This window comes from Nicotiana sylvestris, chromosome 3, assembly GCF_000393655.2.
Source record: "Nicotiana sylvestris chromosome 3, ASM39365v2, whole genome shotgun sequence".
In the NCBI taxonomy this organism is placed as follows: domain Eukaryota; kingdom Viridiplantae; phylum Streptophyta; class Magnoliopsida; order Solanales; family Solanaceae; genus Nicotiana; species Nicotiana sylvestris.
In genome coordinates this window covers 66,447,623-66,463,872 of record NC_091059.1, presented here as the reverse complement: position 1 = coordinate 66,463,872, position 16,250 = coordinate 66,447,623, and positions in this window count along the sequence as shown.

Here is a 16,250-nt window from a genome sequence, read left to right as displayed (position 1 = left end):
TAACCCGTCGTCGTTCGATCAAGGTGGAACTCTTCTTCCTTGGCGAAGGCCCTTGGCCATAAAGGATGTTATTTCGAACTTATTGAAATTTTAACCCGTCGTCGTTCGATCAAGGTCGAACTCTTCTTCTTTGGCGAAGGCCCTTGTCCTTAAAGGGAATTATTTCGAAATTATTAAAATGTTAACCCGTCGTCGTTCGATCAAGGTCGAACTCTTCTTCTTTGGAGAATGCCCTTGGCCTTAAAGGGTGTTATTTCGAACTTATCGAAATATTAAACCGTCGTCGTTCGATCAAGGTCAAACTCTTCTTTATTGGCCATGGCCCTTGGCCTTAAAGGGTGTTATTTCGAACTTGTTGAAATATTAACTCGTCGTCGCTTGATAAAGGTGGAACTCTTCTTCTTTGGCGAAGGCCCTTGGCCATAAAGGATGTTATTTCGAACTTATCGAAATGTTAACCCGTAGTCGTTCGATCAAGGTCGAACTCTTCTTCTTTGGAGAAGGCCCTTGGCCTTAAACGGTGTTATTTCTAACTTGTAGAAATATTAACCCGTCGTCGTACGATCAAGGTCGAACTCTTCTTCTTTGGCGAAGGCCCTTGGCCTTAAAGGGTGTCTTTTCGAAATTATCAAAATGTTAACCCGTCGTCATTCGATCAAGGTCGAACTCTTCTTCTTTGGTGAAGGCCCTTGGCCTTAAAGTGTATTATTTCGAACTTGTCGAAATGTTAACCCGTCGTCGTTCGATCAAGGTCGAACTCTCCTTCTTGGCGAAGTCCCTTGGCCTTAAAGTGTATTATTTCGAACTTGTCAAAATATTAACCCGTCGTCGTTCGATCAAGGTCGAACACTTCTTCTTTGGCGCAGGCCTTGGCCTTAAAGTGTATAATTTCGAACTTGTCAAAATATTAAACCGTCGTCGTTCTATCATGGTCGAACACTTCTTCTTTGGCCTTAAAGTGTATTATTTCGAACTTGTCAAAAAGTTAACCCGTCATCGTTCGATCAAGGTCGAACTCTTCTTCTTTGGCAAAGTCCCTTGGCCATAAAGGGTTTTATTTCGAACTTATCGAAATGTTAACCCATCGTCATTCGATCAAGGTCGAACTCTTCTTCTTTGGCGAAGGCCCTTGGCCTTAAAGGGTGTTATTTCGAACTTATCGAAATATTAACCCGTCGTCGTTCGATCAAGGTTGAACTCTTCTTCTTTGGCGAAACCCCTTGGCCTTAAAGGACGTTATTTCGAACTTATCAAAATGTTAACCCATCCTCATTCGATCAAGGTCGAACTCTTCTTCTTTGGAGAAGGCCCTTGGCCTTAAAGGGTGTTATTTCGAACTTATCGAAATATTAACCCGTCGTCGTTCGATCAAGGTCGAACTCTTCTTCTTTGGCGAAGGCCCTTGGCCTTAAAGTGTATTATTTTGAACTTGTCGAAATGTTAACCCGTCGTCGTTCGATCAAGGTCGAACTCTCCTTCTTGGCGAAGGCCCTTGGCCTTAAAGTGTATTATTTCGAACTTGTCAAAATATTAACCCGTCGTCGTTCAATCAAGGTCGAACACCCTTGGCCTTAAAGTGTATTATTTCGAACTTGTCGAAATATTAACCCGTCGTCGTTCTATCATGGTCGAACACTTCTTCTTTGGCCTTAAAGTGTATTATTTCGAACTTGTCGAAAAGTTAACCCGTCATCGTTCGATCAAGGTCGAACTCTTCTTCTTTGGCAAAGTCCCTTGTCCATAAAGGGTTTTATTTCGAACTTATCAAAATATTAACTCGTCGTCGTTCGATCAAGGTGGAACTCTTCTTCCTTGGCGAAGGCCCTTGACCATAAAGGATGTTATTTCGAACTTATTAAAATTTTAACCCGTCGTCGTTCGATCAAGGTCGAACTCTTCTTCTTTGGCGAAGGCCCTTGTCCTTAAAGGGAATTATTTCGAAATTATCGAAATGTTAACCCGTCGTCGTTCGATCAAGGTCGAACTCTTCTTCTTTGGCCTTAAAGTGTATTATTTCGAACTTGTCGAAAAGTTAACCCGTCATCGTTCGATCAAGGTCGAACTCTTCTTCTTTGGCAAAGTCCCTTGGCCATAAAGGGTTTTATTTCGAACTTATCGAAATGTTAACCCATCGTCATTCGATCAAGGTCGAACTCTTCTTCTTTGGCGAAGGCCCTTGGCCTTAAAGGGTGTTATTTCGAACTTATCGAAATATTAACCCGTCGTCGTTCGATCAAGGTCGAACTCTTCTTCTTTGGCGAAAGCCCTTGGCCTTAAAGGTCATTATTTCGAACTTCTCAAAATGTTAACCCATCCTCGTTCGATCAAGGTCGAACTCTTATTCTTTGGAGAAGGCCCTTGGCCTTAAAGGGTGTTATTTCGAACTTATCGAAATATTAACCCGTCGTCGTTCGATCAAGGTCGAACTCTTCTTTATTAGCCATGGACCATGGCCTTAAAGGGTGTTATTTCGAACTTGTTGAAATATTAACCCGTCGTCGTTCGATCAAGGTGGAACTCTTCTTCCTTGGCGAAGGCCCTTGGCCATAAAGGATGTTATTTCGAACTTATTGAAATTTTAACCCGTCGTCGTTCGATCAAGGTCGAACTCTTCTTCTTTGGCGAAGGCCCTTGTCCTTAAAGGGAATTATTTCGAAATTATTAAAATGTTAACCCGTCGTCGTTCGATCAAGGTCGAACTCTTCTTCTTTGGAGAAGGCCCTTGGCCTTAAAGGGTGTTATTTCGAACTTATCGAAATATTAACCCATCGTCGTTCGATCAAGGTCTAACTCTTCTTTATTGGCCATGGCCCTTGGCCTTAAAGGGTGTTATTTCGAACTTGTTGAAATATTAACTCGTCGTCGCTTGATAAAGGTGGAACTCTTCTTCTTTGGCGAAGGCCCTTCGCCATAAAGGATGTTATTTTGAACTTATCGAAATGTTAACCCATAGTCGTTCGATCAAGGTCGAACTCTTCTTCTTTGGAGAAGGCCCTTGGCCCTAAACGGTGTTATTTCTAACTTGTAGAAATATTAACCCGTCGTCGTACGATCAAGGTCGAACTCTTCTTCTTTAGCGAAGGCCCTTGGCCTTAAAGGGTGTCTTTTCGAAGTTATCAAAATGTTAACCCGTCGTCATTCGATCAAGGTCGAACTCTTCTTCTTTGGTGAAGGCCCTTGGCCTTAAAGTGTATTATTTCGAACTTGTCGAAATGTTAACCCGTCGTCGTTCGATCAAGGTCGAACTCTCCTTCTTGGCGAAGGCCCTTGGCCTTAAAGTGTATTATTTCGAACTTGTCAAAATATTAACCCGTCGTCGTTCGATCAAGGTCGAACACTTCTTCTTTGGCGCAGGCCTTGGCCTTAAAGTGTATTATTTCGAACTTGTCAAAATATTAAACCGTCGTCGTTCTATCATGGTCGAACACTTCTTCTTTGGCCTTAAAGTGTATTATTTCGAACTTGTCGAAAAGTTAACCCGTCATCGTTCGATCAAGGTCGAACTCTTCTTCTTTGGCAAAGTCCCTTGGCCATAAAGGGTTTTATTTCGAACTTATCGAAATGTTAACCCATCATCGTTCTATCATGGTCGAACACTTCTTCTTTGGCCTTAAAGAGTATTATTTCGAACTTGTCGAAAAGTTAACCCGTCATCGTTCGATCAAGGTTGAACTCTTCTTGTTTGGCGAAACCCCTTGGCCTTAAAGGACGTTATTTCGAACTTATCAAAATTTTAACCCATCCTCATTCGATCAAGGTCGAACTCTTCTTCTTTGGCGAAGTCCCTTGTCCTTAAAGGGAATTATTTCGAAATTATTAAAATGTTAACCCGTCGTCGTTCGATCAAGGTCGAACTCTTCTTCTTTGGAGAAGGCCCTTGGCCTTAAAGGGTGTTATTTCGAAATTATCGAAATATTAACCCGTCGTCGTTCGATCAAGGTCGAACTCTCCTTCTTGGCGAAGGCCCTTGGCCTTAAAGTGTATTATTTCGAACTTGTCAAAATATTAACCCGTCGTCGTTCAATCAAGGTCGAATACTTCTTCTTTGGCGCAGGCCTTGGCCTTAAAGTGTATTATTTCGAACTTGTCGAAATATTAACCCGTCGTCGTTCTATCATGGTCGAACACTTCTTCTTTGGCCTTAAAGTGTATTATTTCGAACTTGTCGAAAAGTTAACCCGTCATCGTTCGATCAAGGTCGAACTCTTCTTCTTTGGCAAAGTCCCTTGTCCATAAAGGGTTTTATTTCGAACTTATCGAAATATTAACCCGTCGTCGTTCGATCAAGGTGGAACTCTTCTTCCTTGGCGAAGGCCCTTGGCCATAAAGGATGTTATTTCGAACTTATTGAAATTTTAACCCGTCGTCGTTCGATCAAGGTCGAACTCTTCTTCTTTGGCGAAGGCCCTTGTCCTTAAAGGGAATTATTTCGAAATTATTAAAATGTTAACCCGTCGTCGTTCGATCAAGGTCGAACTCTTCTTCTTTGGAGAAGGCCCTTGGCCTTAAAGGGTGTTATTTCGAACTTATCGAAATATTAACCCGTCGTCGTTCGATCAAGGTCGAACTCTTCTTTAATGGCCATGTCCATTGGCCTTAAAGGGTGTTATTTCGAACTTGTTGAAATATTAACTCGTCGTCGTTCGATAAAGGTGGAACTCTTCTTCTTTGGCGAAGGCCCTTGGCCATAAAGGATGTTATTTCGAACTTATCGAAATGTTAACCCGTAGTCGTTCGATCAAGGTCGAACTCTTCTTCTTTGGAGAAGGCCCTTGGGCTTAAAGGGTGTTATTTCTAACTTGTAGAAATATTAACCCGTCTTCGTACGATCAAGGTCGAACTCTTCTTCTTTGGCGAAGGCCCTTGTCCTTAAAGGGTGTCTTTTCGAAGTTATCAAAATGTTAACCCGTCGTCATTCGATCAAGGTCGAACTCTTCTTCTTTGGTGAAGGCCCTTGGCCTTAAAGTGTATTATTTTGAACTTGTCGAAATGTTAACCCGTCGTCGTTCGATCAAGGTCGAACTCTCCTTCTTGGCGAAGGCCCTTGGCCTTAAAGTGTATTATTTCGAACTTGTCAAAATATTAACCCGTCGTCGTTCTATCATGGTCGAACACTTCTTCTTTGGCCTTAAAGAGTATTATTTCGAACTTGTCGAAAAGTTAACCCGTCATCGTTCGATCAAGGTCGAACTCTTCTTCTTTGGCAAAGTCCCTTGTCCATAAAGGGTTTTATTTCGAACTTATCGAAATATTAACCCGTCGTCGTTCGATCAAGGTGGAACTCTTCTTCCTTGGCGAAGGCCCTTGGCCATAAAGGATGTTATTTCGAACTTATTGAAATTTTAACCCGTCGTCGTTCGATCAAGGTCGAACTCTTCTTATTTGGCGAAGGCCCTTGTCCTTAAAGGGAATTATTTCGAAATTATTAAAATGTTAACTCGTCGTCGTTCGATCAAGGTCGAACTCTTCTTCTTTGGAGAAGGCCCTTGGCCTTAAAGGGTGTTATTTCGAACTTATCGAAATATTAACCCGTCATCGTTCGATCAAGGTCGAACTCTTCTTTATTGGCCATGGCCCTTGGCCTTAAAGTGTGTTATTTCGAACTTGTTAAAATATTAACTCGTCGTCGTTCGATAAAGGTGGAACTCTTCTTCTTTGGCGAAGGCCCTTGGCCATAAAGGATGTTATTTCGAACTTATCGAAATGTTAACCCGTAGTCGTTCGATCAAGGTCGAACTCTTCTTCTTTGGAGAAGGCCCTTGGGCTTAAAGGGTGTTATTTCTAACTTGTAGAAATATTAACCCGTCGTCGTACGATCAAGGTCGAACTCTTCTTCTTTGGCGAAGGCCCTTGTCCTTAAAGGGTGTCTTTTCGAAGTTATCAAAATGTTAACCCGTCGTCATTCGATCAAGGTCGAACTCTCCTTCTTGGGGAAGGCCCTTGGCCTTAAAGTGTATTATTTCGAACTTGTCAAAATATTAACCCGTCGTCGTTCGATCAAGGTCGAACACTTCTTCTTTGGCGCAGGCCTTGGCCTTAAAGTGTATTATTTCGAACTTGTCGAAATATTAACCCGTCGTCGTTCTATCATGGTCGAACACTTCTTCTTTGGAGAAGGCCCTTGGCCTTAAAGGGTGTTATTTCGAACTTATCGAAATATTAACCTGTCGTCGTTCGATCAAGGTCGAACTCTTCTTTATTGGCCATGGCCCATGGCCTTAAAGGGTGTTATTTCGAACTTGTTGAAATATTAACCCGTCGTCGTTCGATCAAGGTGGAACTCTTCTTATTTGGCGAAGGCCCTTGGCCTTAAAGGGTGTCTTTTCGAAGTTATCAAAATGTTAACCCGTCGTAATTCGATCAAGGTCGAACTCTTCTTCTTAGACGAAGGACCTTGTCCTTAAGGTTGTTATTTCGAATTTATCGAAATGTTAACCCGACGTCGTTCGATCAAGGTCGAACTCTTCTTCTTTGGAGAAGACCCTTGGCCTTAAAGGGTGTTATTTCAAACTTATCGAAATATTAACCCGTCGTCGTTCGATCAATGTCGAACTCTTATTTATTGGCCATGGCCCTTGGCCTTAAAGGGTGTTATTTCGAACTTGTTGAAATATTAACTCGTCGTCGTTCGATCAATGTGGAACTCTTCTTCATTGGCGATGGCCCTTGGCCATAAAGGATGTTATTTCGAACTTATCGAAATGTTAACCCGTCGTCATTCGATCAAGGTCGAACTCTTCTTCTTTGGAGAAGGCCATTGGCCTTAAAGGGTGTTATTTCTAACTTGTAGAAATATTAACCCGTCGTCGTACGATCAAGGTCGAACTCTTCTTCTTTGGCGAAGGCCCTTGGCCTTAAAGGGTGTCTTTTCGATGTTATCAAAATGTTAACCCGTCGTCATTCGATCAAGGTCGAACTCTTCTTCTTAGACGAAGGACCTTGTCCTTAAGGTTGTTATTTCGAACTAATCGAAATGTTAACCCGTCGTCGTTCGATCAAGGTCGAACTCTTCTTCTTTGGAGAAGGCCCTTGGCCTTAAAGGGTGTTATTTCGAACTTATCGAAATATTAACCCGTCGTCGTTCGATCAAGGTCGAACTCTTCTTCTTTGGTGAAGGCCCTTGGCCTTAAAGTGTATTATTTCGAACTTGTCGAAATATTAACCCGTCGTCTTTCGATCAAGGTCGAACACTTCTTCTTTGGAGAAGGCCTTTGGCCTTAAAGGGTGTTATTTCTAACTTGTAGAAATATTAACCCGTCGTCGTACGATCAAGTTCGAACTCTTCTTCTTTGGCAAAGGTCCTTGGCCTTAAAGTGTGTCTTTTCGAAGTTATCAAAATGTTATCCCGTCGTCATTCGATCAAGGTCGAACTCTTCTTCTTAGACGAAGGCCCTTGTCCTTAAGGTTGTTATTTCGAACTTATCGAAATGTTAACCCGTCGTCGTTCGATCAAGGTCGAACTCTTCTTCTTTGGTGAAGGCCCTTGGCCTTAAAGGGTGTCTTTTCGAAGTTATCAAAATGTTAACCCGTCGTCATTCGATCAAGGTCGAACTCTTCTTCTTAGACGAAGGACCTTGTCCTTAAGGTTGTTATTTCGAACTTATCGAAATGTTAACCCGTCGTCGTTCGATCAAGGTCGAACTCTTCTTCTTTGGCCTTAAAGTGTATTATTTCGAACTTGTCGAAAAGTTAACCCGTCATCGTTCGATCAAGGTCGAACTCTTCTTCTTTGGCAAAGTCCCTTGGCCATAAAGGGTTTTATTTCGAACTTATCGAAATGTTAACCCATCGTCATTCGATCAAGGTCGAACTCTTCTTCTTTGGCGAAGGCCCTTGGCCTTAAAGGGTGTTATTTCGAACTTATCGAAATATTAACCCGTCGTCGTTCGATCAAGGTCGAACTCTTCTTCTTTGGCGAAAGCCCTTGGCGTTAAAGGTCATTATTTCGAACTTATCAAAATGTTAACCCATCCTCGTTCGGTCAAGGTCGAACTCTCCTTCTTGGCGAAGGCCCTTGGCCTTAAAGTGTATTATTTCGAACTTGTCGAAATATTAACCCGTCGTCGTTCGATCAAGGTCGAACTCTTCTTTATTGGCCATGGCCCATGGCCTTAAAGGGTGTTATTTCGAACTTGTTGAAATATTAACCCGTCGTCGTTCTATCAAGGTGGAACTCTTCTTCCTTGGCGAAGGCCCTTGGCCATAAAGGATGTTATTTCGAACTTATTGAAATTTTAACCCGTCGTCGTTCGATCAAGGTCGAACTCTTCTTCTTTGGCGAAGGCCCTTGTCCTTAAAGGGAATTATTTCGAAATTATTAAAATGTTAACCCGTCGTCGTTCGATCAAGGTCGAACTCTTCTTCTTTGGAGAAGGCCCTTGGCCTTAAAGGGTGTTATTTCGAACTTATCGAAATATTAACCCGTCGTCGTTCGATCAAGGTCGAACTCTTCTTTATTGGCCATAGCCCTTGGCCTTAAAGGGTGTTATTTCGAACTTGTTGAAATATTAACTCGTCTTCGCTTGATAAAGGTGGAACTCTTCTTATTTGGCGTAGGCCCTTGGCCATAAAGGATGTTATTTCGAACTTATCAAAATGTTAACCCGTAGTCGTTCGATCAAGGTCGAACTCTTCTTCTTTGGAGAAGGCCCTTGGCCTTAAACGGTGTTATTTCTAACTTGTAGAAATATTAACCCGTCGTCGTACGATCAAGGTCGAACTCTTCTTCTTTGGCGAAGGCCCTTGGCCTTAAAGGGTGTCTTTTCGAAGTTATCAAAATGTTAACCCGTCGTCATTCGATCAAGGTCGAACTCTTCTTCTTTGGTGAAGGCCCTTGGCCTTAAAGTGTATTATTTCGAACTTGTCGAAATGTTAACCCGTCGTCGTTCGATCAAGGTCGAATTCTCCTTCTTGGCGAAGGCCCTTGGCCTTAAAGTGTATTATTTCGAACTTGTCGAAAATTTAACCCGTCATCGTTCGATCAAGGTCGAACTCTTCTTCTTTGGCAAAGTCCCTTGTCCATAAAGGGTTTTATTTCGAACTTATCGAAATGTTAACCCATCGTCATTCGATCAAGGTCGAACTATTCTTCTTTGGCGAAGGCCCTTGGCCTTAAAGGGTGTTATTTCGAACTTATCGAAATATTAACCCGTCGTCGTTCGATCAAGGTTGAACTCTTCTTCATTGGCCAAAACCCCTTGACCTTAAAGGGCGTTATTTCGAACTTATCAAAATGTTAACCCATCCTCATTCGATCAAGGTCGAACTCTTCTTCTTTGGAGAAGGCCCTTGGCCTTAAAGGGTGTTATTTCGAACTTATCGAAATATTAACCCGTCGTCGTTCGATCAAGGTCGAAATCTTCTTTATTGGCCATGGACCATGGCCTTAAAGGGTGTTATTTCGAACTTGTTGAAAGATTAACCCGTCGTCGTTCGATCAAGGTGGAACTCTTCTTCCTTGGCGAAGGCCCTTGGCCATAAAGGATGTTATTTCGAACTTATTGAAATTTTAACCCGTCGTCGTTCGATCAAGGTCGAACTCTTCTTCTTTGGCGAAGGCCCTTGTCCTTAAAGGGAATTATTTCGAAATTATTAAAATGTTAACCCGTCGTCGTTCGATCAAGGTCGAACTCTTCTTCTTTGGAGAAGGCCCTTGGCCTTAAAGGGTGTTATTTCGAACTTATCGAAATATTAAACCGTCGTCGTTCGATCAAGGTCGAACTCTTCTTTATTGGCCATAGCCCTTGGCCTTAAAGGGTGTTATTTCGAACTTGTTGAAATATTAACCCGTCGTCGTTCGATCAAGGTCGAAATCTTCTTTATTGGCCATGGACCATGGCCTTAAAGGGTGTTATTTCGAATTTGTTGAAAGATTAACCCGTCGTCGTTCGATCAAGGTCGAACTCTTCTTTATTGGCCATATCCCTTGGCCTTAAAGGGTGTTATTTCGAACTTATCGAAATATTAACCCGTCGTCGTTCGATCAAGGTCGAAATCTTCTTTATTGGCCATGGACCATGGCCTTAAAGGGTGTTATTTCGAACTTGTTGAAAGATTAACCCGTCGTCGTTCGATCAAGGTGGAACTCTTCTTCCTTGGCGAAGGCCCTTGGCCATAAAGGATGTTATTTCGAACTTATTGAAATTTTAACCCGTCGTCGTTCGATCAAGGTCGAACTCTTCTTCTTTGGCGAAGGCCCTTGTCCTTAAAGGGAATTATTTCGAAATTATTAAAATGTTAACCCGTCGTCGTTCGATCAAGGTCGAACTCTTCTTCTTTGGAGAAGGCCCTTGGCCTTAAAGGGTGTTATTTCGAACTTATCGAAATATTAACCCGTCGTCGTTCGATCAAGGTCGAACTCTTCTTCTTTGGCGAAAGCCCTTGGCCTTAAAGGTCATTATTTCGAACTTATCAAAATGTTAACCCATCCTCGTTCGATCAAGGTCGAACTCTCCTTCTTGGCGAAGGCCCTTGGCCTTAAAGTGTATTATTTCGAACTTGTCGAAATATTAACCCGTCGTCGTTCGATCAAGGTCGAACTCTTCTTTATTGGCCATGGCCCATGGCCTTAAAGGGTTTTATTTCGAACTTGTTGAAATATTAACCCGTCGTCGTTCTATCAAGGTGGAACTCTTCTTCCTTGGCGAAGGCCCTTGGCCATAAAGGATGTTATTTCGAACTTATTGAAATTTTAACCCGTCGTCGTTCGATCAAGGTCGAACTCTTCTTCTTTGGCGAAGGCCCTTGTCCTTAAAGGGAATTATTTCGAAATTATTAAAATGTTAACCCGTCGTCGTTCGATCAAGGTCGAACTCTTCTTCTTTGGAGAAGGCCCTTGGCCTTAAAGAGTGTTATTTCGAACTTATCGAAATATTAACCCGTCGTCGTTCGATCAAGGTCGAACTCTTCTTTATTGGCCATAGCCCTTGGCCTTAAAGGGTGTTATTTCGAACTTGTCGAAATATTAACTCGTCTTCGCTTGATAAAGGTGGAACTCTTCTTCTTTGGCGTAGGCCCTTGGCCATAAAGGATGTTATTTCGAACTTATCAAAATGTTAACCCGTAGTCGTTCGATCAAGGTCGAACTCTTCTTCTTTGGAGAAGGCCCTTGGCCTTAAACGGTGTTATTTCTAACTTGTAGAAATATTAACCCGTCGTCGTACGATCAAGGTCGAACTCTTCTTCTTTGGCGAAGGCCCTTGGCCTTAAAGGGTGTCTTTTCGAAGTTATCAAAATGTTAACCCGTCGTCATTCGATCAAGGTCGAACTCTTCTTCTTTGGTGAAGGCCCTTGGCCTTAAAGTGTATTATTTCGAACTTGTCGAAATGTTAACCCGTCGTCGTTCGATCAAGGTCGAATTCTCCTTCTTGGCGAAGGCCCTTGGCCTTAAAGTGTATTATTTCGAACTTGTCAAAATATTAACCCGTCGTCGTTCGATCAAGGTCGAACACTTCTTCTTTGGCGCAGGCCTTGGCCTTAAAGTGTATTATTTCGAACTTGTCGAAATATTAACCCGTCGTCGTTCTATCATGGTCGAACACTTCTTCTTTGGCCTTAAAGTGTATTATTTCGAACTTGTCGAAAATTTAACCCGTCATCGTTCGATCAAGGTCGAACTCTTCTTCTTTGGCAAAGTCCCTTGGCCATAAAGGGTTTTATTTCGAACTTATCAAAATGTTAACCCATCGTCATTCGATCAAGGTCGAACTATTCTTCTTTGGCGAAGGCCCTTGGCCTTAAAGGGTGTTATTTCGAACTTATCGAAATATTAACCCGTCGTCGTTCGATCAAGGTTGAACTCTTCTTCATTGGCCAAAACCCCTTGACCTTAAAGGGCGTTATTTCGAACTTATCAAAATGTTAACCCATCCTCATTCGATCAAGGTCGAACTCTTCTTCTTTGGAGAAGGCTCTTGGCCTTAAAGGGTGTTATTTCGAACTTATCGAAATATTAACCCGTCGTCGTTCGATCAAGGTCGAAATCTTCTTTATTGGCCATGGACCATGGCCTTAAAGGGTGTTATTTCGAACTTGTTGAAAGATTAACCCGTCGTCGTTCGATCAAGGTGGAACTCTTCTTCCTTGGCGAAGGCCCTTGGCCATAAAGGATGTTATTTCGAACTTATTGAAATTTTAACCCGTCGTCGTTCGATCAAGGTCGAACTCTTCTTCTTTGGCGAAGGCCCTTGTCCTTAAAGGGAATTATTTCGAAATTATTAAAATGTTAACCCGTCGTCGTTCGATCAAGGTCGAACTCTTCTTCTTTGGAGAAGGCCCTTGGCCTTAAAGGGTGTTATTTCGAACTTATCGAAATATTAAACCGTCGTCGTTCGATCAAGGTCGAACTCTTCTTTATTGGCCATAGCCCTTGGCCTTAAAGGGTGTTATTTCGAACTTGTTGAAATATTAACTCGTCTTCGCTTGATAAAGGTGGAACTCTTCTTCTTTGGCGTAGGCCCTTGGCCATAAAGGATGTTATTTCGAACTTATCGAAATGTTAACCCGTAGTCGTTCGATCAAGGTCGAACTCTTCTTCTTTGGAGAAGGCCCTTGGCCTTAAACGGTGTTATTTCTAACTTGTAGAAATATTAACCCGTCGTCGTACGATCAAGGTCGAACTCTTCTTCTTTGGCGAAGGCCCTTGGCCTTAAAGGGTGTCTTTTCGAAGTTATCAAAATGTTAACCCGTCGTCATTCGATCAAGGTCGAACTCTTCTTCTTTGGTGAAGGCCCTTGGCCTTAAAGTGTATTATTTCGAACTTGTCGAAATGTTAACCCGTCGTCGTTCGATTAAGGTCGAATTCTCCTTCTTGGCGAAGGCCCTTGGCCTTAAAGTGTATTATTTCGAACTTGTCAAAATATTAACCCGTCGTCGTTCGATCAAGGTCGAACACTTCTTCTTTGGTGCAGGCCTTGGCCTTAAAGTGTATTATTTCGAACTTGTCGAAATATTAACCCGTCGTCGTTCTATCATGGTCGAACACTTCTTCTTTGGCCTTAAAGTGTATTATTTCTAACTTGCCGAAAATTTAACCCGTCATCGTTCGATCAAGATCGAACTCTTCTTCTTTGGCAAAGTCCCTTGGCCATAAAGGGTTTTATTTCGAACTTATCGAAATGTTAACCCATCGTCATTCGATCAAGGTCGAACTCTTCTTCTTTGGCGAAGGCCCTTGGCCTTAAAGGGTGTTATTTCGAACTTATCGAAATATTAACCCGTCGTCGTTCGATCAAGGTTGAACTCTTCTTCATTGGCCAAAACCCCTTGACCTTAAAGGGCGTTATTTCGAACTTATCAAAATGTTAACCCATCCTCATTCGATCAAGGTCGAACTCTTCTTCTTTGGAGAAGGCTCTTGGCCTTAAAGGGTGTTATTTCGAACTTATCGAAATATTAACCCGTCGTCGTTCGATCAAGGTCGAAATCTTCTTTATTGGCCATGGACCATGGCCTTAAAGGGTGTTATTTCGAACTTGTTGAAAGATTAACCCGTCGTCGTTCGATCAAGGTGGAACTCTTCTTCCTTGGCGAAGGCCCTTGGCCATAAAGGATGTTATTTCGAACTTATTGAAATTTTAACCCGTCGTCGTTCGATCAAGGTCGAACTCTTCTTCTTTGGCGAAGGCCCTTGTCCTTAAAGGGAATTATTTCGAAATTATTAAAATGTTAACCCGTCGTCGTTCGATCAAGGTCGAACTCTTCTTCTTTGGAGAAGGCCCTTGGCCTTAAAGGGTGTTATTTCGAACTTATCGAAATATTAAACCGTCGTCGTTCGATCAAGGTCGAACTCTTCTTTATTGGCCATAGCCCTTGGCCTTAAAGGGTGTTATTTCGAACTTGTTGAAATATTAACTCGTCTTCGCTTGATAAAGGTGGAACTCTTCTTCTTTGGCGTAGGCCCTTGGCCATAAAGGATGTTATTTCGAACTTATCGAAATGTTAACCCGTAGTCGTTCGATCAAGGTCGAACTCTTCTTCTTTGGAGAAGGCCCTTGGCCTTAAACGGTGTTATTTTTAACTTGTAGAAATATTAACCCGTCGTCGTACGATCAAGGTCGAACTCTTCTTCTTTGGCGAAGGCCCTTGGCCTTAAAGGGTGTCTTTTCGAAGTTATCAAAATGTTAACCCGTCGTCATTCGATCAAGGTCGAACTCTTCTTCTTTGGTGAAGGCCCTTGGCCTTAAAGTGTATTATTTCGAACTTGTCGAAATGTTAACCCGTCGTCGTTCGATTAAGGTCGAATTCTCCTTCTTGGCGAAGGCCCTTGGCCTTAAAGTGTATTATTTCGAACTTGTCAAAATATTAACCCGTTGTCGTTCGATCAAGGTCGAACACTTCTTCTTTGGTGCAGGCCTTGGCCTTAAAGTGTATTATTTCGAACTTGTCGAAATATTAACCCGTCGTCGTTCTATCATGGTCGAACACTTCTTCTTTGGCCTTAAAGTGTATTATTTCTAACTTGCCGAAAATTTAACCCGTCATCGTTCGATCAAGATCGAACTCTTCTTCTTTGGCAAAGTCCCTTGGCCATAAAGGGTTTTATTTCGAACTTATCGAAATGTTAACCCATCGTCATTCGATCAAGGTCGAACTCTTCTTCTTTGGCGAAGGCCCTTGGCCTTAAAGGGTGTTATTTCGAACTTATCGAAATATTAACCCGTCGTCGTTCGATCAAGGTTGAACTCTTCTTCATTGGCGAAACCCCTTGGCCTTAAAGGGCGTTATTTCGAACTTATCAAAATGTTAACCCATCCTCATTCGATCAAGGTCGAACTCTTCTTCTTTGGAGAAGGCCCTTGGCCTTAAAGGGTGTTATTTCGAACTTATCGAAATATTAACCCGTCGTCGTTCGATCAAGGTCGAACTCTTCTTTATTGGCCATGGACCATGGCCTTAAAGGGTGTTATTTCGAACTTGTTGAAAGATTAACCCGTCGTCGTTCGATCAAGGTGGAACTCTTCTTCCTTGGCGAAGGCCCTTGTCCATAAATGATGTTATTTCAAACTTATTGAAATTTTAACACGTCGTCGTTCGATCAAGGTCGAACTCTTCTTCTTTGGCGAAGGCCCTTGCTCTTAAAGGGAATTATTTCGAAATTATTAAAATGTTAACCCGTCGTCGTTCGATCAAGGTCGAACTCTTCTTCTTTGGAGAAGGCCCTTGGCCTTAAAGGGTGTTATTTCGAACTTATAGAAATATTAACCCGTCGTCGTTCGATCAAGGTCGAACTCTTCTTTATTGGCCCTGGCCCTTGGCCTTAAAGGGTGTTATTTCGAACTTGTTGAAATATTAACTCATCGTCGTTCGATCAAGGTGGAACTCTTCTTCTTTGGCGAAGTCCCTTGGCCTTAAAGGGTGTCTTTTCGAAGTTATCAAAATGTTAACCCGTCGTCATTCGATCAAGGTCGAACTCTTCTTTTTAGACGAAGGAACTTGTCCTTAAGGTTGTTATTTCGAATTTATCGAAATGTTAACCCGTCGTCGTTCGATCAAGGTCGAACTCTTCTTCTTTGGAGAAGGCCTTTGGCCTTAAAGGGTGTTATTTCGAACTTATCAAAATGTTAACCCGTCGTCGTTCGATCAAGGTCGAACTTTTCTTCTTTGGAGAAGGCCCTTGGCCTTAAAGAGTGTTATTTCGAACTTATCGAATATTAACCCGTCGTCGTTCGATCAAGGTCGAACTCTTCTTAATTGGCCATGGCCCTTGGCCTTAAAGGGTGTTATTTCGAACTTGTTGAAATATTAACTCATCGTCGTTCGATCAAGGTGGAACTCTTCTTCTTTGGCGAAGGCCCTTGGCCATAAAGGATGTTATTTCAAACTTATCGAAATGTTAACCCGTCGTCGTTCGATCAAGGTCGAACTCTTCTTCTTTGGAGAAGGCCATTGGCCTTAAAGGGTGTTATTTCTAACTTGTAGAAATATTAACCCGTCGTCGTACGATCAAGGTCGAACTATTCTTCTTTGGCGAAGGCCCTTGGCCTTAAAGGGTGTTATTTCGAACTTATCGAAATATTAACCCGTCGTCGTTCGATCAAGGTCGAACTCTTCTTCTTTGGCGAAAGCCCTTGGCCTTAAAGGTCATTATTTCGAACTTATCGAAATGTTAACCCATCCTCGTTCGATCAAGGTCGAACTCTTCTTCTTTGGAGAAGGCCCTTGGCCTTAAAGTGTGTTATTTCGAACTTATCGAAATATTAACCCGTCGTCGTTCGATCAATGTCGAACTCTTCTTTATTGGCCATGGCCCT